The sequence below is a fragment of the Strix uralensis genome, chromosome 9 (genome assembly GCF_047716275.1).
Source record: "Strix uralensis isolate ZFMK-TIS-50842 chromosome 9, bStrUra1, whole genome shotgun sequence".
In the NCBI taxonomy this organism is placed as follows: domain Eukaryota; kingdom Metazoa; phylum Chordata; class Aves; order Strigiformes; family Strigidae; genus Strix; species Strix uralensis.
In genome coordinates, this window is record NC_133980.1 from 27649307 (window position 1) to 27673990 (window position 24684).

The following is a 24684-nucleotide window of genomic DNA, read 5'->3' on the forward strand; positions in this document are numbered from 1 at the left end:
GTAAACACAAGCCATTCCCCTAACACCAGACTATCTTAAGCATAACTTCCAGGGTTGAAAACTAGGCTTCAGATTCTTTGTCTGTTGTCATTAAGTTGCTAAAAGGCAGATCTTGCCAATTGTGTATCTTCTTGTGCTATATTCATGTTTCCTCCAAAGCAGGCAAGTTACTGAGGACTCAAATAATGAACAAATGTTTTTCCTAACTTTGTTTAGGAGAGAACATTTGTTTTGGCTGAAATCTTCCAGAGCAACTTAAACAGAGACCAGCATGAAAAAATTAGTAAAACTAGCAGGATATAACAACATTTTTGTGTTTGGGCAGTTTAAAATGTCATAGTGGAATATGAAGTAAAAGAACAATGTAAACTGCTTTTAACCTTGCCAAAAGCTAACTGATGATGTTGAGATCAGAATTGTTAGTGCTTCAAAGTGCATTATAAAGGTGAGCAAAAGTGCCCATGTATAGAACTTCTCAATTTTGCTACGATACCCAAGTGGGAGGTTGCTCTGCTGGGGAGCCATTTGGTGCCTTCATTTTTGTGGGGGTATCGGTGCTCTCACTAGTGGAACGCAGCGGCTCTAATGCCATTTCCCCCCCTTAATTCTAAATATCCTGATCGTAAGTGATGAGAAGAATTGAAACCACCCTGCCCCCTCCATATTCTGTTCCTCACAATCTTTTTTCCTTGCTCTCCAGTTCATGACAATTCCCCTGTATTACCACCACAGATTTAACCTTGCAGTATGTTTTCTTGAAGACCACTACACCAAACAGTCAGGTAGTTAGTAGTTTCATGCGATACCTGCTTTGCAGTCTTCTGGCACCTGTCTTTCAAGTAGAAATATGCTATTATTTTGCCCTATAATTCTTTTCCTTTAGAAACAGTAGTTTATTTTTGAAAAATTGCAAAGTCTTTATCACTTAGAGATATTCATCCCCTAACAGGGACATGCTGTGTTGTAAGAATATATGCTATAAAGATTGTTACCATTGAAGTTCTATTTCATGAAAGAACTGGTATTGGGGAGACTATTAAAGTGTTTTTATATCTAATTATTTTATTTGAATTTTTTCACTGATTTTTTGTGTGCATTGCTGGAATCCCTAGCGACATAACTAAATCCAAATCCGTTGCGTTTACAGCCCCTGAGAGGTGTTAAAACTGTAGTGTTCAGATATCACTATCCAATCTTGTGTTTTACTGTAACAATGGACTTGTACTAGAATGGTTATTTATTTACTTTTACTTTTGTGGTTCTGCCTGGGCTTTCTTTGTTCCTGAAAGAATACTGAACAAAAAAAGAATGAAGAGAGACCTTGAGTTAATCCCTCTCTCTGTCTTGAGGGAAGATCATTTACAATATTCTTGACAGATGCTTGTCTAATCTCTTAATTGCTGGAAATTCCACTGCATTTCTTAAGCAGCTTACTCCAGTGCTTTACATTCTTACTGCTTGTTTTTTCCTAATGTTTAACTGACACGTTTTGCAGTAAACTTTGATTTTAATTGGTCATGTCCATCTATTTCTCATGTACCTGGATGTATCTGAGCTATCATTTTTCTCCCCTTGATCTCTTCTCTAACACAAACTGTGTCTTTATATTTGAGTTTCCCAGTGTTTCCACATCGATCTCGTTTTCTTGTCTTCTGATCCAGCTCACTGCTTTGTAGACTTTCTCCTACCATATCCTGAAGCCTGGAACGCCAAACTGGGCACCCTGCTTTATTGCTGAAGATTTTCTAGTGCTAGGTGGATTGTACTCCATTTATTTATTTTGAAGAGCTCTTCCCAAGACTCTATTGCTCTACTGTTAGCCTTTTGTTTGTAGTTCATGTAAGGCTTTGCAAGCAATCCCACTGTTTGAGATTCTTAGCCTGTACTTGGTTGTGTATCTGGATTCACTCTTGGTTTCTGTCCCTGAGAGGTATGTTTTTCCTTCTCACAAGTGGAGGAATGAAAAGCGGGATGGAAACCAGCATGGGAAACAATTGTCACTGGTGAAACAAATAGATATTTGCCCGTTGGTAAAAACAGCTTCCCCTATGTGGTTAGCAAGATGTACAATATAAACATTTTATTAGTTTCTTGGCTCATGTGATTTGATCAAACAGGAGCTGTGGCTTTCTTATTGCTCTTGTCTAGGAGAATCAGGACTTTCCTTTTTGATGTTGTTGCCTGATGCAGTTGTCTGTGTTGTCATTTGATTAGCTGCAGTCTTCAATATTCATGAAGAGTAGTGAAGAAAGAGGCTGCCTTGTTTGTTCAGCGTCAAGCTCTTGAAAGCATATGTGGAACATGGGTTTCTCTACATCCTTTGATTTCAAATGCTTTTTTTTTGGTTACTATAAAATGGTACAAATCTTCATGACTACTTCTGACAATACAGAAAGAAGATTTGCTTTTTCGTGGTAAAAGTATAATAGCAGCTTTAAGAGAAAAGAAAAAAGCTGGGAAAGAAAATGTAAAAATGTATGCTAAGAAAGGGAAAAAGGGATATATTTAAAGTGAATGTAGTCTCTGTTTTTTACAGTCTTCCTCTAAAATTTGCCTAAGAAACAACTGTCTTCTAGCATGGACAGTATTTGCAGCTTTTGTTTCTTACAGACTGTAGCTATGTTTTTGTACCAAGTAGGGATGTCTTGAGCCTTGAAACCAATCTTCTAGTTGTAACTTAATTAGCAACATTTATTTATTAACTGTTTGGATCCTGGCTTCTTCAAATAACAGTATTTGTTTCCTATCAATGTATAATCTTCAGTGAATAACTTCAGACATAGATATGAATTGGTACTGCACTATTTTAAGTGCATGATGATTTGAACTTGGATTTCATTCCTTGTTTGCTTATTTTGAAACTCTGTCTCTTACGGTGTTTTACAAGCTGCTTTTTCTTGGGACTATTGCTAGAGGTGGGATGAAGATGTAGAACTGCAATCAACTAGCTTGTTTTTTCTAGGCTTCACTGAATTTTGTTCATTTGGTAGCATTATATTGATAAACATGCTTAAATTTTTTTAGCGCATTTTTGTTCTCAATTAGTGTTTTCCTCCCTATTTTTTTTTTTATGTGACAATCACTGCTATCGCCTTTGCTACCCTCCTGTCACCCCCAAGTGTCTGCTTTTGACTGATTAGCCTCTGTTCCCTCCACCCTTGTCACTGCTTCCTCTATGAGCAGTTTGGCTCCTACTTGGAGCACAAGGTCATCTGCCTGGCAGGGCTTAGGGGGGTTGTTCCAGGCCATGCCTCTGGTAGGGAACAAGTGCTCTATACAGCTCTCTGAATAAAACAGGGGATATTGTATGTTTCACTTAGCACTTACAACGCTGCCTGCTTTTGCCAAATCATCAGTGGCTGCTACGTTTGTACTGGTTTTTTGGAAACCCACTGAAAGAATTTGAAATTTGTTAGCAGTTGGTTTGTCAGCAGATGAAGAAGTCTTTCAGTAGTGAAAAAACTAAGAGGACAGCGATTGAACAACCTTCCTTTCCTCCTGTGTGTCCTCTCTTTGTTAAGCTACAGTTCCCTGGCAGCGTTAGCTGTGTTTTGCTGAGCTGTTTCTGTGGTGGTGGTTGTTAGTAAAGGCATGTTGGAAGACAGGTATCTCTGCAGGTTAGAGAGTAGTTTGTGGTCTAATGTATAATAATTGTGATACCGAGGCTTGTTTGGGGGTGGAGAACCAGTTGGTGTTTTGATTCTATACTTGTGTGGCAACCACATTTCTTACTGTGGCTCTCAACCTAATGGAGCATGCTTTGTTCTGTAATTGAGCATTTTACTAGGTGTAACAGCATATTGTACAGGAGTAAATGATTTCTGAGGTAACCTGGCTAGTTCTCTGAAAATACGGGTTTCTTCCCAATCATTCCCATTGGGACACCATCAGTATTTATTCTTCAAATGTATCACCCAGGGAAACTCATATCTTCCATGATTATATCACTTATGTAACTGATATATCGCCCTTTTTAATAGGCTAGGAAGAACCTAATCATCAATCTCTTACTTTCCCTTCTAAAAGCTCTCACATATCCAAGGAAAAAAAGAAGTCAGCTGCTCTCTGATATTTTGAGAGGTTGACACTGTATGTGTATAAGGTGCTTGAGTTTTATGTGTTTACATCAAAATCTATTCAGTCTTACGGCATCTTTTGCTCTGGTTTCATGAATGTAGTGCACAATTCCACTGCCGTTTTCTCCTCTGCTCTGTTCTGTTTAGACTTTGCAATATTTTTGAAGAATCCTTTCCTTGCTCAAGCTCCAAAACTGTTTTCCTGCCCCTCCGTAGTAGTCTAGAGAGGTTTTCCACACTGGCTGTATATGAGTTCTGTTAATAGACTTGGTAAGATTCAGTTTAGTTTTAAAGTACCAAAAAAAAAAAAAAAAAGTGCTTTTGCATTACAAACTTATAGCTTGCTCTTACCTGAAATTAAAGTAAGAAATTTAAGAAAAAGAAACACTGTAGTAGAGCAGGACAACAGCTAGTTGGAAGGAGAAGCTAAAAGACTAAATATGGGGTATAACAACTCAAATAAGAATTTCTTGTGTCTGACAGCAAAGAGCTAGATGGTTTGGTGTTAGGAGCAAGAATCTCAACAGCTAGCTGACAAAGGGATTTGTCCTTAAAATCATCCACTGTGGTTAGGAACTGTCTTTTTGACCTTAAGGATTCATTTTCCCCTGTAACCTGGGGGCTCTGCTCAGAAAAGAGATCACAGACTTTAAATATTCATTTCAATCTTACCTTGGGCTTGTGGTGACAATTGTTTGCTGATTTCAGGAAACCATTTTATAGTTGCAAGTCAAAATTTAACTACCGTACTAATTGTTTTCTCTTCTATTTCCCTGTAACGCAGTTTAATTTTATCTAAGTTCTTCATCAGTCTGGGAGTTCTCAAGCAGATTAGAAATTAAATTGTATGTTAGAGAACAATCAATAATAAACATATTTTTAAATGCTCACATTTAAATAAAAAGAATTGTAAAACCCCCTCCTACCAAAAAATGATTCTTTAAGAACTGTTGAGTTTCCCATTTTTTTAGTGAATGAAAATCTCATTCTGCTTTCTTTTTTCCTCCTTTGGCAATTAAGCTGATATCTCATTCTCCCAGATCATTCTCCTGGTGTTTGGGTAAGGTCAACAGCTACTCAAAATGACAACCTTTTTTCAAGTGTGGCTGCCAAATTGCATTTTCATGTTGGAGAAATATCTTCTGTCTTCAAAGAAAACATGGACTTTAACCATTCCATTTCTGCTCACTGGTGTTAATGAATCAGTGCTCCCTGCTTTAAGGAATAATTGAAAACTCGTGGAAGAGGCTTTTGTACCCATTAGTAAGAAACTCATGAAACTTATTTGAGCTTAAAATACTGGATTTTCTCAGCGTTGCTCTCTGAATGCTGGTGGGATGTTTTTAGCTTCAGTGTGGGAAATTTTACTGAAACTAATAACTGGCTCATTTTGCATTCTATAATCTCTCCAATATATTTGGAACTGGAAGATTACTGTATTGACTGCAATTAATTTCTGAATAAAGCATGGACACAAAAGTGTTGACCAGTTCCCTGAATTCTGACTGCAAAAGAAGGTTCAAGCTTTGGGAGTGCTTGGTGTTGGGCTTCACTACTGTTGTTCATTCAGAGGATTGGCATTAAAACAGGCTTTTCTTTAAAGCTGCAGCATCCACAAGTTCTATCAGACAGAAACAAGCCTTTGAAAATAGTAATCTTTGATCAACTGATACTTCTGTGGTGTCTGCCTGCACCTTCTGCAGGCAAAGATGTGAGTTCAGTCTTGCTACAGTAGAGTGGCAGCTTAATTGCATTGGTTTAATGTGAACTAGCAAATGTGATAACACTACTTACTCCATATGCTCTTCTGGGAGCCTTTTTCTTGACTATCTAGTTAGATTTACAGTATGAGTTGTGTTACTGTAAAGGAGTCTGGGTGTTTCTGTGATCAAACACAGGTAGAAGACTTCAGTGGCAGCCCTGTAGGGGAGAGAAAACTGAATCTATTTTATACCAGTGCTGTGTGCTAGATATGTCGTCACCTTGTAACATAAAGTTTATAAGAAAACTGTAGTTACGTGAATTAATGAAACTAATGCAGCCACATCCAAATTTTCAGTTACACCACTGAAGAAGGTAGATGTCATATGTATGTTGTGTCATATCTGCTTGTGATACTCCTGTCTACAAGGTTAAGTCCTTCTTAAAATTCTGTTTCTGAATGGTACCTGCAGAAATAGAAAGTTTTAGACAGGAATCAACTCTACGCTTTTTTTTTTTTTACTGAAAAGATACAAAGAGGAAAAACAGGCATAAAAAGCTCAAATGCAGGCAAAGATGTGTTTTTTGCTAAATGTATCAAATGGGGAATTACCTGTAAATTCTGTGGGAGCTCTGTATTCAGGAGTTTTTGTACTTATGAAGGAGTTGTGATTTTTCAACGTGTAATTTAAAAAGTTGAACACCTGCTTTAAGCATACAGTGAAGTCCAAGTTTCAGCCTGCAGGTAAGACAGGTGCCTTCCATAAGAAATGCACAAATAATTCCCAGTGTTCATGAAAAAGAGCAGTAAGCCTAAAGGGCTTACTTTAAAAGGTAGTCTCATCCATTTTCTCTCCTTGGCAATATGAGGACTGAATTTATGAACATTTTTGGTAAATGTAAAAATCAGTGCTGCAATTTGCTCTAGAGTTGCACAGCTTTTGAAGCATGCATTTGTCTTTTGTTGCCTCTTCCAACCAGGTGTGGGAAGGCCAGTTAGCAATCTAGCACGTGTGTTCTGCTTTGGAAGTGTCCAGAGGTTTGGGTTAGACTGATAGAGGTTTTACAAGTGCACTTTAAAGCAGCATGTCCTTATTGAAAAACATTATTTAGAAGGCAAAGTATGACAGAGACAGGAGAATATGGTAATAACAGTAGAACAGGCCAGGCTGAGTTAAAGAATATGAGGTGAGATTGCTCTTATCTTTCCTGCTGGTCATGGGCTGAGAATCGATTAGAGTAGTGTTGGACTTGAAATATGTCATTAATGATGAAAAGAGCCACTAGCAATTTGGACTGTATTGAACATGAACTGTATAATGAAGTAGGGAGGTGAGCTCAACCACATTAAATGGGAGAACCTGTCACATCTATAATATTAAAAAGCTGTCTTAGTATTACAAAGCTGCAGTGGTAGAGTACTCAGTAATTTAGAGTATTTAGCATAAAAAATCTGAATGAGCTAATTAAGGGTATTAAAATGGCTGCAATAAAATTTGAATATTGAAAGTTTATAAAATCTCTAACCAGTAATTAAGGATGCTATTTTAATATATAAAATTCATTAAAGTTGAGCAAAGAAAAATCCTGCTGCAGCTCACAAGGGAAAGTGTAAAAGGAGAAATCTGCTTTTAAATTCTTGTTATAGCATCTCTATTGGATTTAGTTAAATAACTAAGAAACATGAAACTAGACTGTCCTTTTCTCGTACATAGTATAATTTGGGATATTCCCATGTCTTTGCTAAAATTGGAGAAGACCGTCCTTTGCATGTTTATCTAATTTTATACTTCAGTTGATAGGGGATTAGAAACTACGTTGTGAATTTTTTGTCTGCTCTATATTTTCTGAGATTTTTCCATTTTAGAGCTTCTGAGATCATGGTTGAAATAAAAAGCTATACTTTTCTGCCTAATCAAGCAGCTTCCTCATTTTTAGCTGGTGAAAGATTTTTGGCACCCTGTCCTCAAGCTATCCTTGCTATAGCTGTCAGGCTACTACCACTCAGATAACGGCAGCTCCCTGAAGAAAACGAAGAGAAGCTCTGTTGGTAGCAGCTGGCTCTCAGTGACCCTTTTGGTGCTGGAACTGCCTAATTGAGCAGTAAGAGAAGATCCAAGCTATCTCCATCATCCTGCAGACCTTTGGGTAAGCTCAGACAGTAGCCAAGAAGCTACTGAGAAATGGGAGAAAGGTCTTTGGCAAGAAGTTACCTAGTCACAAATTTCTTCAAAAGCTCACCAGAACCTGCAGTGGGTTATTCTGAATATTGAGTTACATCTTGTCATCTGGAAAGGTACTTTTCCAGAACTGTTCACATACCTGTGTTTTTGAGCCATCCACCCTCTCTCCTTCCAGTAAGGTAATTGTTTGTCTTTTGTGTGGCAGTGAGTTGGCTTAAGTAAATAGAACGGGCCTTTTCACTTTACTGCCAGCTTTTCTTAGCAGCTTTCCACTGACGATAATCAGGATTGTACCTTCGTACCAGGATATGCCCCTTTCTGCTAAAATATAAGTGTTTTTGCTCTAGCACATGCTTTTCCCCTTCAGAGTTTGGGCCACTGCAGCGGAGCCACGCATGGGTGAGTCTGAGCAGGTGTGAACATTAAGGCTAAGGCCCGTTGAGGCAGGGGCACGTGCAGAGGCTCACTCATGAACTGTGTTGTTTGATGAGTAATCTTCATCTATCAGTATCTGTGTTTATTGATGAGTAATCTTTGATTAGCGTTTGATGCTCATTAGCATCAGCATCCTTGACTGTTAATGACCAACATTACCTTTTTCCAAGAATGACAAATACATGAAGATTTGTATCAAATTGAGCTGTTCCAGCTCACTGTTGAAGTGCCTTCCCTAAATGGGGTTTGAGCATGTCCATTTACTCTTTTTGAAACCCAAAGTAGGAGAATTAATGTCTTGTGTGTCACTGAATGGATAATGCTGAAAATGCTTTAATTTGCTGTGTTACTTTTACGTTTTATACTCGCTGCATCTTCCTTGAGAAGTATTTCTGAAAAATAAAGCTATTTAGTTGGCTTTTCCTCAAATTAAAGGAAATGTGCTTTTTCTTGTTACATATAGTTGTACAAGTGAATGGATATTACCTTGACCACTTAACTAAATTCTCCATAAAATAGCGCCAGTGCTCCTAGAGCACTTCTTTTTAGCACTACATTAACGTCCTCTTTATCATTTCTCTTAGCAGGACTGTGATCAGTGCAATACCTCATAGTTTTTCAGGATAGATTCAGATTTAGATAGAATGTGAGTATTCACGTGTAGAAATTATTCTCTGGAAGCAATTATGCTGTTAGTTCATTCAGGAGACAAGACCAGCTTGTCCTGGACCAGGAAGCTGCCTCTCATCCTAAACCCTTGTAGTCATTTATTAAGCTATCTGCATTCATTGATGCTGTCTGTCCATACCACTGCTTTTCACGTTATCAGAAAAATCATTAATAGCTTCCTTTTCTCTGAGACTACGTTACGGTTTTTTAAAAGCCACTTATTGGTCAAAGTTTTATTTAAGCAGCAAAATAATTCTAAATGTCCTGTTTACAGATGATCAACTTGGAAGACTACTTAAAATCTGATTACGTTAGTGTGGATGAAGTATAACAGACACAGGTGTTCTCTGTGTACGCAGCTCTCCTATGGTCTTGATGTTTGGGCGGTGGGAGTCTTTTTAAACCTGTGATGTTGAGCTGTGCTTCTCCTGTCCAGGCATTTACTTGCCAAGGAATTGGTCTCGCAGGTATTGGGAAATGATTTGAGTTGGGTTAAGGTCTGTCTTTGAGAGGAACAACTGCATTTATCAGACTGTAATTTATTATTTATTTCTTTATTAGAAGGCACTCCTTCACGTGGTGATGTTTCATATACTGTTTTATCCTTGAGAGTTTTATTGTAGCTTCCTAACTGTTTCCCATTCACAGGGAGTGTAGTTTTGTGGGGCTAGACATTACCTAGGAAATTGCACTTAGGAAAGAGAAAAAATCTCTCCAAACATTTCATGGGTATTAGCTATGTTTTCAGCGGGTGTTTTAGTTTCATCAAATGTACTTTGACTTTTTGTCAACTGAGATAGTGAAATATTTCTTAGGTTTAAGCCTGTTGTAGAGTTAAATACTGTTTCATAACCTATAAGCTAATAACATAATGTAATTTTTCTTGAGAATATGAAATGGTGTGCTTACAAGCAAACAGTGCTTGTCAGCTGGAAACAGTTGCTTGAACTACCTCCTTTCTCTAATTTTTGAGCCCTTATTTCCCCCCACTAAAAATAAATAAATAAATAGGCTAACAACTCGGGCAAAATGATGAGCATTAAATCCTGTGCTACTAAAGCTCTGGGGTATTTGAATTTTTATATATTTTTTTTAAAATGTGTTTAATTCTGGAAGATTTTTGAAACAAGCCTTTGAAATAAGGAACATGAATTAGTTTGGGAGCAGAAATCAATCCTTTAAAATAGTTCTTCAGTATGCATTTAATTATCTGTGTGTATTCCAAATGCTTTTAAGGTAGCAAAGGAGCCTAAAGATTTTTGGCAAATGTATGCTGCTTGGATGGAAACCCAAGAATTTTAACAACTGTTTTCTGGAGAATGTCTTGGCTTTTCTTGGTCTACATAATTTATATCCATGCAGGCAGTTTGATGTCACCTTTTGAAGATTCATGATTTTTAGTTTGGTTTTCTAAGGCAAAGCAGCTTTGCAAGTGTTCTGGTCGCTCCTGTCCCTGCCAGGAGCAGGGCAGAGGAGGGGTTGGGAATCCTGATACAGGAGGGGGACAAGGAACAGTAGTTCGGTGTGCTTTTGTATTGTTAATTTTTGGTCTTGTTTGTAAATAGGACAGGGTTCAGATTTTTTTTATGATACGACATGACATTACTTAAATGCATGAGAGAATATTGGGTTGCTGCATGTCTCTTTTGAACACTAATTTCAATCAAATTTGGAGGGGGTGACAGATTTCTGCAGTTTTTGTGAAGGTAGATAACTGGCTAAAGTTACTCTGTTAATATCTCCCTTTCCCATCCCTCTCCTACATACATGTACTTTTTAAAATAAAAGCAAGAGCAGGATTTAAATTGGTGTTACGTGTTAGAGAATCCACACAGAGTCATAGTACAGTAATACATTGAGAACCAAGCTTCATTGTTTCCACAGCTTATGAAACTGCTGGAAAAGACAAACACCAGGAAGGCCTAAGTATGCAGCAGTGTCAGTTGGACAAACACTAAAAAGAGAGCTCTTTTATCAGTGTATCAGGATGGCAGCAAAGACTTCTGAGTGTGTGATTCCTGAAAACAGAAATAATGTTGTTCTTCTGGAAGAAAATCTTCAATATGCAACGAGGCTGGGGAAGGGCCTGGAGAATAAATCCTGTGAGGAGAGATTGAAGGAGCTGGGACTGTTCAGTGTGAGGAAGAGAAGGCTGAGGGGAGACCTCATCACTCTCTACAGCTCCCTGAAAGGACGTTGTAGAGAGGTTGGTGCTGGTCTCTGCTCACAGGGAATTAGTGACAGAACAAGAGGGAACGGCTTTAAACTGCAACAGGGGAGATTCAGACTGGACATGAGGAAAAAGTGTTTCCCAGAAAGAGTGGTCAGAGAGTGGAATAGGCTGCCCAGGGAGGGGGTGGAGTCCCCATCCCTGGGTGTGTTTAAGGGTCGTTTAGATGAGCTGTTGGGGGATGTGGGGTAGGGGAGAGCTTTGTAGAGTAGGGCTGAGGGTTGGACTCGATGGTCCCAAGGGTCTTTTCCAACCTGAATGATTCTGTTATTCTGTAATACAGTTTAAACCAGAGCAATTGCATTCTCAGGAGAGACAGCAGAAGGAGCAGAAAAATGCATCAATACCTTCTCAGAAACCCCTATGAAGTAGTCGATCAGATTTAGGATCTCACTTGATGGCTCATGATGTGTTCTTGAAAATTCATTTTTTTTTGTGAAGTGGGATTATGCTTGACTGTTCCAAAGCCACATAATCCACTTTTTGCATTGACAGAGAGAAATCCATGTACAAGAGCAAAGAACTGTTAGATGAGTTTTTTCCTATGTGGGTGAGGAGATGGTTTCACTGTTTTCTCTTTTTTTACTAGTTGTTACTATAGTTCCCTTGGGAAGAGGGCTTGATGCACTCAACCTGTCACACTCGGGTGGCAAGTGGTTGCAGGGTGGGAATGCACATTGATCAGTGTAACAGGGAATAAGGTTTTATTCTACTTTATGCATATTATGTAAAATTCTACAGATTAATACTTTTAATTTAAGAAGCACGTTATTTGTTTTAAGAATTGCTTTTTGAAATTTAGCAACTTGTTGGGAGCAGTGATCCATTTACTGGGGAAAAATTCCACTTGTTTGAGGTTTCAGGTCAAATTTGACACCTGTCCTCTTCAGTGCAAGCTTGAGTTTTATGCAGTGCCAGTGACAAACAGGGAATTATTGCTAGATTGCTAATAAATATAACCTTATTCAGCTTAATGTTAAAAAACCAGAAGAAACCCCAACCCTCAAATGAAAGGAAAGCCTGGTGAGTTGCACAGCCTTATTACTAGTACATTTTAAGAATTAAAATGTGAAAATTATCTACATGATGAATAGCTTAGTGGAAAATGCCATGTAGGATTCATTTAAACAATCAATTTTTCATGTTAGTGCTAATGTATTAATTTAGTACGAAATGATTATGTTCGTGGGATCTTGATAACAAAGCTGGTATTAACGTGGCCTTTTGACTTCCATCTGAAGAAAAATGGGAGTCAAAAGACCACATGAATTTTCCATGATAAGCATCACAGTTCAAATGTTTAATTATAATGGCAAATTTATGTAGAAAGGAAACAGTGGAATTTTGTAAAAACATGTCTTGCTTATGTGAACACTAACACTGTATCTCCTCCAAATAGTAGGAGAGAAGCAGAATACAGGATAAAATGTAGAGACTCATTTTGGGGTAAAAAGAACCCAAGAAGTGCTTGGACTTAAATGTTTGGGGTCAACAGATTAATTCTGGAGGGTTTTATGGAAGGTAGGTAAGAATACAGTTAAACAGTGTACTTACCCAAAACTGACTGCAGGCTGCTGCTGAAAGATGATGTATCCAGTTTCTCCTCCATCCTTCTTCCCTTGTTTTCCGAATTTTCTGCATTTGCTGGCATAGTCTGCATCATACCAATGGTTAACTTTTTGGAGGAATAGATTCTAGAATTGTGAATATATCATCTTTCAACTGGAAATATTTCCTATTTAGAAGGGGAGGCCTGGGAAAGTATATGAAGTATTTGAGACTGAGGTAGAGAAGCAGGCATTCAAAGGTGATTTTGCTGGTGTACCTGAAATTGGTGATAGGAATGTAAATGGGGGCACAGACTCAAGAATGGGGGAGAGGACGGGACAGGACAGGATGGGACCTTCATTTGGGTTAGTGGAAGAAAAGGGACAGGAGGGAAGTTGGTTCCTGTCAGGGAGGTGCTACTCTTCTGGCTGAATTCTGGCTCTTCTGATGGTCCTTGAGTCACGGGCATTGGAAGTGAAGGAGAGGAAGCTGCACCAGCCAAGATCTACGCAATCAGGGTTCTCGCATGGGGACTGTGGGGAGAAATTAGTCTTCCTGGAGACGTGAAGGAGAAGCAGAGAAACTGGATATGCTACGGCCTGGCTGTGCGGGTGGAGAGCTGGGGGTAGTTGTGGTGTTCAGACTGCTGAGGGTCACTCTTCTCCATGAACTTCACCTGATGCTTGGAGATCGCAGGGTGGATGTCAGGAAGACAAGTGAGGATTTTGTACTGAATGAAGGAAAAGATCCGGAGGGGAAAGGTAGATTTGGAAAGCAAATGAGAGCAACTGTAATGCTGAATGTAGATGGTAGTGAAAGATGACATGGTTTGTTTATTCACAGAGGGGTTTCTTGGCGTGAGATATAGCTACATTTTTGAATAAGAAGAAAAAGCCATACAAAGTAAATATCAGGGAATGAAAAGTATCAAGCTCAAGGATAATACTGATACAAAATCTAATGTATGTAAATACAAGCGATCAGGAAGATCTGGGTTTCGAGAGCGCTCTAGGGGAGCGTGGCTGCACACATTGCACTTGTGCCCTGCTCTGGGCTTTTGGCCTCAGTTGAAGTACTGGTCTTTACAGGTCTTTCTTCTGCCCAGTGTGGTGTTTTTGTTATTGTAGATATATTTATACTGTTTTTTTAAAATAAAAAATAATAACTGGGAATGGGCATCACTTTTTTAAAGGTTAAGACATCTTGCCTCTTTCTCAGTTACTTAAAGGTTTGATTCGTGAAACTGATGAGCTAAATTCTGGATTTAAAAAAAAGTTAATTAGTTTAAAATTCTTGTTACAAAACATTGAGAGTTGTGTTTACTGATACCTCACTGAAAAGGTTAAGGAAAACTTGATTGTCATATTTAAACAATATTGTTTAATTAGTCCTGTGCCTCATGACTGCTGCCAGCTGTCCACAGGCAGTGGGAGAAAATTTTCTCCCATCTTGATGTGAAAAGTGAGGTTTTAAGTCAATGCTTTTTTTTGTAGTTCTTCAGAGTGTTAGATTAACTACAACTAGAAATGAAACACTGGTTATTTGTGCTCCTGGCTGCTTTGCTCCTGTGACCTGACTGCCAGATGGCAGTTGGAAATGCCCTTGTACCCCTGTTCCTGGGCCTTGCTACCTTGGTGACCCTGGAGAGATACATATCTCACAGCAATCTTATATTTTTATCCAAGCGAAAAGAATTGGTTGTGATTCAGTTTTTAGAAGATACTTGCTGTTAAATCCAGGGCAAGTGGAAAGTCCCTCTAGAAATGGTTGCATACATGTCACTAGCCCCATGTACTCAGCAGAGCTCACTGAAACTGAGCTGCTTACTGAAGTTAGGCAGAAGTTTAGGCAGTATATCTCACTCTGTATTCTGGTATCCATAGTGCCTTCCAGAAGGATTTCAGCTAGCATCAAAACTAGTATATTGTCAAAGAGTGGCTACCGTGAGAGCCTGATGTTTATCCTAAAGCAGAAAATATAACAGGAAAGCCTTTTCTTTTCTTTGCCATGTGAGAAAATGATTTGAACTGGATTTAGAGGATGTGAGAAAGGAAATTGAAACACTTTTCAAGGTCACATTGGAGCCGAGAGATCACTGCAGTGTTTCTTTCTGTATCATTAACACAGGCAGCACTTGATGATCCAGAGTCTTTGCAAAACTCTCTGATTACCCTTTATGTTTTATAGAGGGAGAAAATATTCTCCACTTTAAAATGCATTTACCTTTCAAAGGTCAGACAGGACAGCCCGTGTGTCATAGCTGAGATAGGTAAAAAATTGGCATTTAGTACATGCACTTTCATGAAAACAGTCTGCAGGGTTTTGAAATAAGGCAGGGGTTTGAGAGGAAACTATACTAAATAAGGTACTGTTGGTAGTCCTACAGTACTGTCAAGTTTTTAAATTGTGATAGTTGAGTTTTCCTGAAGCTTTCTCTCTGAGAATAACTAGTTGACATTTTAGATGTGTATGCCTTTACTATGGTTATGCTTTGTGTATAATAGTTATCACTAAGTGCACTAACCAAAAATAGGTAGATATCTAGGTCTGGAGAAAGAGGCAGTGTGATTCACTTAGTTGATTGCTAATTAGAAAAAACTTGACCAGGTGATTTCATGAAGTCTAGTGAGGTTGAAACTGTATCCTTGGTTTTTGGTTTACTCCATGATTTTACCCAAAACGAATAACAGAAGCCTAAATTGTTTTCTGAATGCTCTTATAGATGATTTTACAAGTAGCTTGGACTTGCTTAAATTAGACATTTAATGATACATATGAGTGATTTCCCTCTTCAAGACTGCAGTGAAGTTTTTTCATACTTCATGAATTTTTTTGCACGTAAGTAGAAATACAAGGGTTACATCTTGGTGCTAAATATGTGGGTTTTTTTTTTTCTAATTGGTAGTGAGTCTAGGCCTGCAGTGGGTTTCTAGATATTTCCTTTTGTAGACATAAAGCCACAATGTTTATTTTTTAATTTTTTCAGTGTATGTGATGTGTTACCCTGAGCCATGGTTATTAATTGACAGATGAGTTACACTATGATGGCACTTAAAATGCACAACATGTATTTCTGAAAGCAGTCGTTGCTATAGCAACTTTCTAGTAGGTCACTGGCAGTGTTGTGTGAGTGTGTGTGTGTGTGTATGATTTGGCTGTTAATGCAGACTAATACTGATAGAAAAATGAGAAATGTGAGAGTCAGAAAGAAGGTAGCCCTTCCCCCCCTCCCTGTCCTCTCCCCTCAAAAACAGGGTAAGAATTTTGTGGAGAAAGTGCTTACTTAAGATGTTGCATGTATTGGCAAGAAAATGGCTATCATCTGCTATAATTAGATGTTTTCTTTCTATTTATGCAAAGATTATAAAAAAACCCCAAATTGCCTTAATCTCATTCTCCTTTGACATCATTAGAGTTTAGTTAGGAAAAGAATACATATTCAGTTGATCCAAAAGCAATGTGTTGTTTTTATTGAGCATGAAGATCTATTTTTAAAGACAAAGTACATCTGTATTATATGCTGGAAGTGAAAATTTTGAGAAATTGCTTCTTTTTCCTCATTTGTAAGATCTTTCAGCAGGGTACAATGCATTCCTATAGCAATTTACTCCAATATAAATCTCATGGTCCCATTCTCCCCTCGCTGCTCCCATCTCTTCCCTAGCACTAGTCCTGTGCTTGTGTGAACAGGGGGTGAGCCAGTTCAGGGAGCTGATCCAGATACGAACAACTTGAAAATTTTAAAAATTGCTAGATGGTTTCTTGGATTGTGTAAATGGGCAGAAATCCACATGCCAGTGCAGCCACAGGAGGGAGGAACCACGGTAGCTGCAGTTCGGGTCAGTGTACACGGATGGCAGTGACTGGGATTTTCAGAGGGGCTGAAGGTGCTAATTCCCACTGACTTCTGGTTTTAGTTTGCTCTGAAACATAACTAAAAGTACTGTGCAGAGAACTCTTTCCCAAATTCTTCACATCTGTAGGCTTCTCTGAAATAGTTCTTTAACAGTCTCTTCTGGTTTTATTTAATAGCATTATAGTGCTCTAATTAGAGAGCATTCATCTGTGTGTTTTAGTGTGATCAACCTATAGCCATTATTTTCAGTCTTGAATTAACACTGCCTTAAGATACTGGAAAAATAACCATTTAAGGTAACACATTCTAGATTATGATAAAATAATGTCAAGTGTAGCAAGTGTTTTATGATCACAGAATCATAGAATCACAGAATCGTCTCGGTTGGAAAAGACCTTGAAGATCACCTAGTCCAATGATAGTGTAATACACTAGATTTTTCTCAAAATTATAGTGTTGTGAAGGTTTTTTTTTTAGTAGTATAGTCATGTGAACTTTGTTTTGTATGAACTTGTTTGTTCTCAGAAAGAAATGGACAAACAATGCTGCGTTTGCAGTTGAATCAATATGATGGAATTGTTCTGCTGCCTGGATGGGAGCAGTGAGAGACCATGGCAAGGAGTGGAGGGAGGGCAGTAGGGCTTGAGCTGCTTGCTACCTTCTCTTCTTTTCCAGTGTCTCCTGTCCCTCCATTCACCAGCTTGCTGAGGGCCAGACTGGTATCAAAGCGGCCCTAAAGGAAGGAGCAGGAACTTGTGGCCAGGAGTAGAAGGAAAGAGCAGGGACAACAGCAACTCATCAGATTTGTTCAACCATTGTATGAAACCTCATCCCAAGACTCTACTAAAAAAGAAAATCTCTATTCCATGTTGTGGGTTTGTTGGGTTTTTTTTATCCTCATAGGTAGTTATGTTTGTTCTCTGTGTTTTGAGAACATGATTTGTGAAAGTGCTAAGTGTTGATTTACCCCCTGGGGAAAAAAAACCCACTTCCTTGACTTTTTTTAGTATTTAAATGATTATTGAATGCTTTATTAAATGTACTTGCAAATACTGTGTACTCTGGAAAAGCTTGCTCTAACTTTGCCTCAAGGGCGAAGGCAATGCTGATAGATTAATGTTTAAATTTATTTGAATAATTTGTAGGGAGATGGAGGTAGGACCAGGTACAAGAAAAATGAAAGCTTGTATCTTCCTTGTATTTTCTGTAAGGGTTCTTCCTAGAGGAAATGTTCCTGTATTTAACTCCTGGGGTTACAGTTTTCAGTTAGAACTTGTGCTTATCTCATGAGAGTTGAGAATCTGTTTAAGGAAATGCTTCACAATATTCCCACTCTTGCTCTTACAGCCTGACAGTTTCAGATATCAGTTGCTGTATGCATTTTCATTTTATGTAACTGGGTAAAACATACTGAAAATCCTCTTCCTATCTTTCTGAAGTGCAGATGAAAGTGTCTGTAAATTCTGCAACATTTAAAACTGTACGGTCTGATCCTTCTCTGTAAAAACAAAAGCCAGTGAGTCTTAGAGGGGAAAATAACCTCTTGTGTGGATCAGCTGCTGGAATTTCCCCTCTCACTGGAGAGCCTCAGCTTCTCATGATGGCAGTTTTTCTCTTCTGGAGCTTCTCTTGAGTTTCAGTTTTACCAGCAGTGCTTAGAGAACTGTGCTTTTTCCTTTTTCAGTGTCTTGTATTTGATGGTAGAGGTAAGAGAATTCTCTTCTTCTCTAGGCCATAGGATTCTTGCTTCTCTCATCTGTTAGTTTTTCCTTTTTTCTTAATCTCTTACTCACCAGGAAGAGATTTGTTAGACTGTGTTTATCTAAGCAGAAGGTTGATATTAGCAGGCCTGTTACAGACCATCATTGTAACTCAGGAGAGAATTCTGTGAGTGGCCAGTGTGTTTGTGTTCCAGTAGCTGAAGATAGTGGGATACATGCTCTGAACACTGACCTTGATTTTGTCACTCTTCTCTTCCTCTGAACAGAGCTGTGACCTTCCACAGACTCTGAAACCAGCCAGATACCCCTAAACACCCAGCACATTTTTGAACAGGTTTTGGTTGTATCAGGATAGGCTCAGGATTCCAAGTTGTTCCTGTTACTGGGTCCCTTGGAGATGCTGGTTTGTGCACCATGGGTCCTGTTAGATGTTTGATTTCATCTGTTATCCTGTTTTCTGTGAGGCATCTCACTGCAGCTACTCTGTATTTCTAGTCTACCGGTAGTTAATCCTTGATTTCCTTTCTCAGCTCACAGTCGAGGTTAACTATTATTAGGGATTGGGGTGGGGAGGAGGTTTCGTTGCTTTTTTTTTTTTTCCGGTGGGAGGGGAAAGGGTTACAGTTTTAGTTGCTGGAAAAGCCCGTGTTCTAGCTTTCCAGTACCACAAGGTTTCCTCTCTGGGTATCTTTAGAAAAATAAAGCACTCTGCCAGTTCATGCTGGAACTCTTTGTGGCTTCATTACCGTCATGGAGCAGCTTTCATCTGATGGCAACCTTTCCAAGTGAGGCGAGATCTCTTCTTTCTTCTGTCTCTTTTTTAAGTGGTCCATTTTGGCTAAATATTATCTGAGCTATTTCATAAAGCCCAACAGCTGCGTTAATCCGTTGAACTGTTTTGATAAATATCTCCCAGATCAAAATACCCTCCTTGTCCAGGAGGAAGGGCTGCTGTCAGCGTTACTGGGAGAAAGCACTTTTGACTAGGTTTTAAAGCTCATGGAACAGAAGCATGAAAATGAATGATGCTTGCTCAGACAGTCACACTATTTCCAGTTTTTGTCATCTGCTTGTCCAAGTAACTGTTCAGAAATAAAAAAGGTGTTCCCATATTACTGTAAGCAATGCAAAATACAGATTATTTTTTTTTTTTTAGAAAAGGAGCATCAGTGTTTGCAACTTACAGTCTGGGTATCCAAGTAAATTGGTGATAGCTTTACAGTTTGAGTTGTCATCGTGTCTTCAAGTAAACATGTTTGTATTGAGTCAAGAGGAAAAACAATATTAAAGGGCAAAGAGGAAGAAAGTGAGAAATAAGTTGTTGTATGGTCAGTGGAGTTAGTGAAGCCTGTTTTGGTAATCCTGTTGTGTTCCTTACTGCAGTAAATCCTGTAGTTCACCCGTGTCCTTGCAGGCTCCCCACGCTGTGTGCAGCATTCTCAGCCTCTCAGCCCCTTCCTGAGCCTGGGCAGAGCAGGACATGAGGGTGTCCAGCTCTAAGCTATGTGCCTGATAATCAGGACAGTGGCTCTGCTGATCCTGGCCCCAGCTTTCACCCTCACAGAAGCACTAGGCCCAGCCAGTGCTTATTTCCAAAAATAATCTTTTGAGGTACCTATCCTTCTGTCAGATCTGTTTGCATTTGGCAACATGTTGAAAACCTGTCAAGAGAGGGAGGGCAAACAGCCTGGTTGGATGTGAGGTCCTTGGGAAATGAGGCCAAATCAGCTTCTTGTCCAGCTTGTGCATTGGCTTCTCTGTTCTTGCCTCTTCTCCTTGTATTTCACATAACGCTTGTCTGGTGTTTCAGTTTATCCAGTTTGGAGCTGGGCTCTCAATTGGTTTCACACAGTGCGATTATCTTCTTCCATCTGTACAGTCGTCATTCCTCTATCTGGAGCAATGAACAAGCAATGAAAGAGATACTACTTTTTTCAAGCATTTTTTCCCAAGAAAGTTTCCTTTTAATGGATTTATTGTGGTGTGCAAGATGTTTTTAAACAGCAAAGAATAGACAGTTTCACCCCCTACTGATTCTTCTAGGGTTGTTGACTAACCAAAATTAATTTCAGCACTGAATTCTAAAAGGATTATTTACTGAGCTAAAATGAATCTTGTTGCCAGGTGCTAATTTGTCTTTTCCCTAGTGATACTTACATTTTGGCCTATTGCAGAACTATTTCCAATTTTATGTAGTACTTGATAATAACTTCTCTCCTATTTCTTCTTATCATTTCATTGATTTCTTGTGACTGGTCTGTCAGGGAGGTCATTAGGGAATGCTGGTGGGTAGACAACCCCAGTTAGCTTATCTTTAATTTCTTGAGTCCTTAGTTTCCTTTTTTTCCCCTCGTGTCAGAATCCACATCAGGAAAGGCTCATAGGTACAGGTAATGTATTTTTTGGGTCAGTTGACATTGCTGATAAAAGTAGACAGGCTTCTGGATCAAACATCTTTAGCCTGAAATAAAATCACAATTCTCAAGCTCAGTACAGGTGGAAAGCAATTAATTTCTGTGAGCCCTGCTGCAGCGGGGGGAGGATATTGAAATCAGAATTGCCTGTGGGGCAGAGAGATAAGTTATAAGGATGGAAGAAACTAATGTGTAATAAAGCCACTTTCTCTTCTGAGTCAATTATTTAAAATTATTGTGAATTTTTAATTTCCAGCCATATGCTTTCCCAAGTCTTTAGGATCAGGAGTGGGAACTTAGAAGTGGAATGGTTTTGTTCTGCGAAGTGTTTTGCTGGTAAATGATTGTTTCAGTGTTTGCTGTTAGTCAGTCCTGCTGTGGGTTTTCACCTGTGTAGTTTTGGGAAAGTCATCTTGGAGCTTTGATGAATTATGTTAGTCTGGGATCTGTGGATTTGAGTTTGAATTTTGCTGGCAGTATGAGGCATTGATGGTCACTGGGGAGACCTGTTTGCAAGGCTTTTTGGAAAAATATACTTCCTCACCTAAGTTTATTGTGGTGGTCGGGTTGTTTTAAGATTGGAGGATGAGAGGCAAGTATTTTAAGGTATGCTTTTTCCAGTAGAGGTTTTAACTGTATAGCTGATGTAAGTCATAAGCTGAGCCATTTGTAATAATCGAGGATGTACAATCAGCAGATGCATCTGTTGGAGTACATCTCAGTGATGTTTCTTCTGCTCGTTCAAAACATGGATATGTTTTTATGTGGCTGTGTCTTTGGAGAAAGTTCTCTTTAGATCAGTGAAGGAGTGCAATGATGAGCGTCTTCGCAGGACGTGCTGTGGTTTGGATACATTGCCTATATGTTATGGCTTGTTTGAATTTCACGCTGTTGGCTTTGTGACAGTAGGTGTGGTGGACAGGAAACTGATAGCAGTGTAGGCTCTGGGAACAGTTTGATGGAAAAGGGTTTGCTTGGTATCACACATTGGATGACTGAAACAATGAGTTTTCAGACTAGAAAGTAGATGTCATCTGTATGTTTTAGGAAAGGAGTAGCCACGCTTATATCTTCAGAATTTCTTAAGTAAGCCCATGACGATTTCAGCATATTGATGGGTCTGTTCCAGTGCCTTTGGACTGGAGCAGTGTCATGTTGGGATGGATTGAGAAGGTATTTAGCAGCATATGGATACTGGAGTTGTTGTTCTTGTAAATTCTTAAGGCAAAATATGATATCACAGAATGAGAAATCGGTGACCTGATTTAATATATTTGTGGTAGCATTGATGGCTTTGATGGAGGGGTGATTTAAGTTGTGTGGTTTATAGATGCTGTTTAGTTTGTCTTGAGGATAACTGGCTCGCTGAGTAGTAAAGAGAGAAATTCTTTAATGCATTCTGATGGTTTTTGTTCCATCTGTTGTACTTGGACTAAAGACCTGCCAGGCTTCTCAGTCTTGGGGAGCATATGAAAAAATTCCTAGAATAGGAGAATCTTAGTTTACTGGGAAGAGAACTTGAAACGAGTTTTAAGGTGAAGAGGAATGAAGTCAGAGTTGCCAGCTTGTTTTGCTGATTGTCAGGGTTTGGGATTACTTACAGCTCTTTCTTTGGTATCTCGGACATGGTGGGATTTAAGGCTTGGGCACTTTTTCCCTGAAAGGATGCGGTTGTGGCTTGTTTCAGAAGAGGAATTGTAGTGGTGCAAGATGTAGGTGAAGGGTGTCTGGTTTGGTATGAAGTTGGGTTTTCTCAGCAAATTGTTGGGGTTGGGAAGTAGGGTTTGATTCTGTAATTTATAGATATATTTTTTTTTATTTAATGACTTTATTGGTTAACCATCTTTTTTTAGTATACCTCTGCTACTTTTTTGGCTCTTGTTCAGTTTTCACAAACTCTTTTTAGGAACTTGGCAGGTATTTGTAATTTAGGTACTCTTGCTAACGGATAGAGGAAGGATATGAAAATTACTCCCTCTCCGTGCTACGCCACTATGTTCTGTCAATACTCCAGCAGAGCATCAAGAATCAAGAGTCAAAAGGTCTTCTGAGAAGTCCCTTTTATGCTAAGGCAAATGTGGATTTTCTAAAAAAAATAATTTACAGAGTTATTTGGGCTAGAAATAGTTAACAGTTGAAGGAAAACAGCTTACTTCAGATTCTTGCTGAAATTTATTCCCACTTAAATCAAAAGCATGAGTGGAACCCCTGTCCACTTAATGACAGTACAAGTTAAAAATGGTTACTAAAAGCGAGGGTATTTAGACTGCCTCACTGCAGAAAGATACCGCTATGCTACCAATGCCTATTGGATATTTGCTAATCCCTTTATTAAACGCAACCTCTCTTCTAAGGAGCTCAAAACATGAGGGATTTAATAATTTTTAAAAAATCCACATACCCTCATGTACACAAAAGGATTGTATTCGAGTGAAAAAGGAACTTTAGTAGAACAGATGCCAGTTAGTGACATCAGGCTGAGGGTTGAGCTGAATGTCCATCCTGTTAATAGAGAGGCAGTAGTACAGCAATCCATAGGTGTTGTCATATGAACATTGCTGTAGTCCCTGGACTGGGAAAAACTGGTACTCCAGGATCTTCCCACTCTTGAACTGATAGCATCGAAAGACTCTCTTGACTTAAAACTTGGTAAGGGTTATCTCTGGAGTAAGTATGAATACTGAGTAGAGCCTTTCACACCTAGATAATGTCCAGAAATCTTTGCTGTTTGAGAGACTTGGATCGTGACATCTTTGTAAGGACAAGGATCCTGGCAGGTCTAGCAAATAGATGGAGCTTCTTCTCGAAGCTTGGAGTCCCAAGACACGTGGCTTCCTGAATGAGCGGTTTTCAGTGGCAGGAGTGCTTTAATGTAGTCCTTCAACACTACCTTCTTCTTTTGAAGAACCATCATGCCTTCATTTTCCTTTGAGGGGAGGATAATAAAGGTGCCTGTCAGGAAATTGATGGAATATTTCACTTTAGAGTGGTCCTACATTTATTTCTACTTGATACATGCAAGAGTCTCTCTATATTAACCATTAAATATTCTTTCTGTTAGCAGCTGTGTGAACTTAGAGAAGTTATTATTTTAGCGACCTTATTTTCCTCAAGCTTTTGTGCACAGCCCCCTAAAGTTCATATGAGTACCATAGTTAGTCAGTTCCCAGAGTTTTTAATTTATATGCGACTTCAAAATGCATGTTTTCTTTGATAATCTGAACAAAATGTTCTGCAATTTCTCTTGGCTTTTCTCATCAGTGTCCCATATGAGAAAAAAGAAAAGACAAAGCAAAGAAACAAATCCCAAAAGAACAAAAACCTGAATCATGGAGAGTTTTTTCCTTTATTCCAGTGTTCTGCATGTGAGGCTTTGCTCCTTTTTGTGAAAATTGGTTTTATTGTTGGCAATTTTCCAGATGCAATGAATAATAGAACACCAGATGTCCACTGCCAAGAAAAATTACAGATGAGTAAATGGTTTTTCTGAGGTAGCATAAAAATCTATTAACACTGCTTCCAGTGTGCTTGTAGACTGTGTACGCTCTTGGCCTGTTGTGCTTTGTGCTGTACAGAGATGAAAATCCAAAGCCTGTGTGACCATCTAAATGTGTTTGACTACACCAAGGATTCCTGCCTTCCTCTAGATGTGGATTATTTTGCAGAAATAAGCAATCACTCACAGAAGTGCTTGAGTGTGAATTTAATCACTGGATTTAATTTTAATTATTGTCACACATGGATTTGATTGAGGGTAAAGTCACAGAAACATTAGAAGAACTAGGGGGGTAAGAAGGGATATCAAGAGTTCATCTAGTTCTCACCCTTTTCCCTCCAGCAGGCAGTTACAG

At 38.9% G+C, this 24684-nt stretch overlaps 1 protein-coding gene across 10 annotated transcripts in view; it reads left to right on the forward strand.

The window, feature by feature from the left end:
- Positions 1–24684, forward strand: part of STAG1 (STAG1 cohesin complex component) — a 203557-nt gene that overhangs the window by 10157 nt on the left and 168716 nt on the right. Inside the window, exon 1 of one of the 10 annotated variants that reach the window (XM_074877921.1) lies at positions 7816–7925. The exons of 8 other annotated variants lie outside the window; for them this stretch is intronic. The gene's annotated coding sequence lies outside the window, so the exon portion shown is untranslated. Of the gene's footprint in view, positions 1–7815; positions 7926–9466; positions 9532–24684 lie in introns of those variants that run through there. One more of the 10 variants, XM_074877919.1, reaches the window with a different exon arrangement.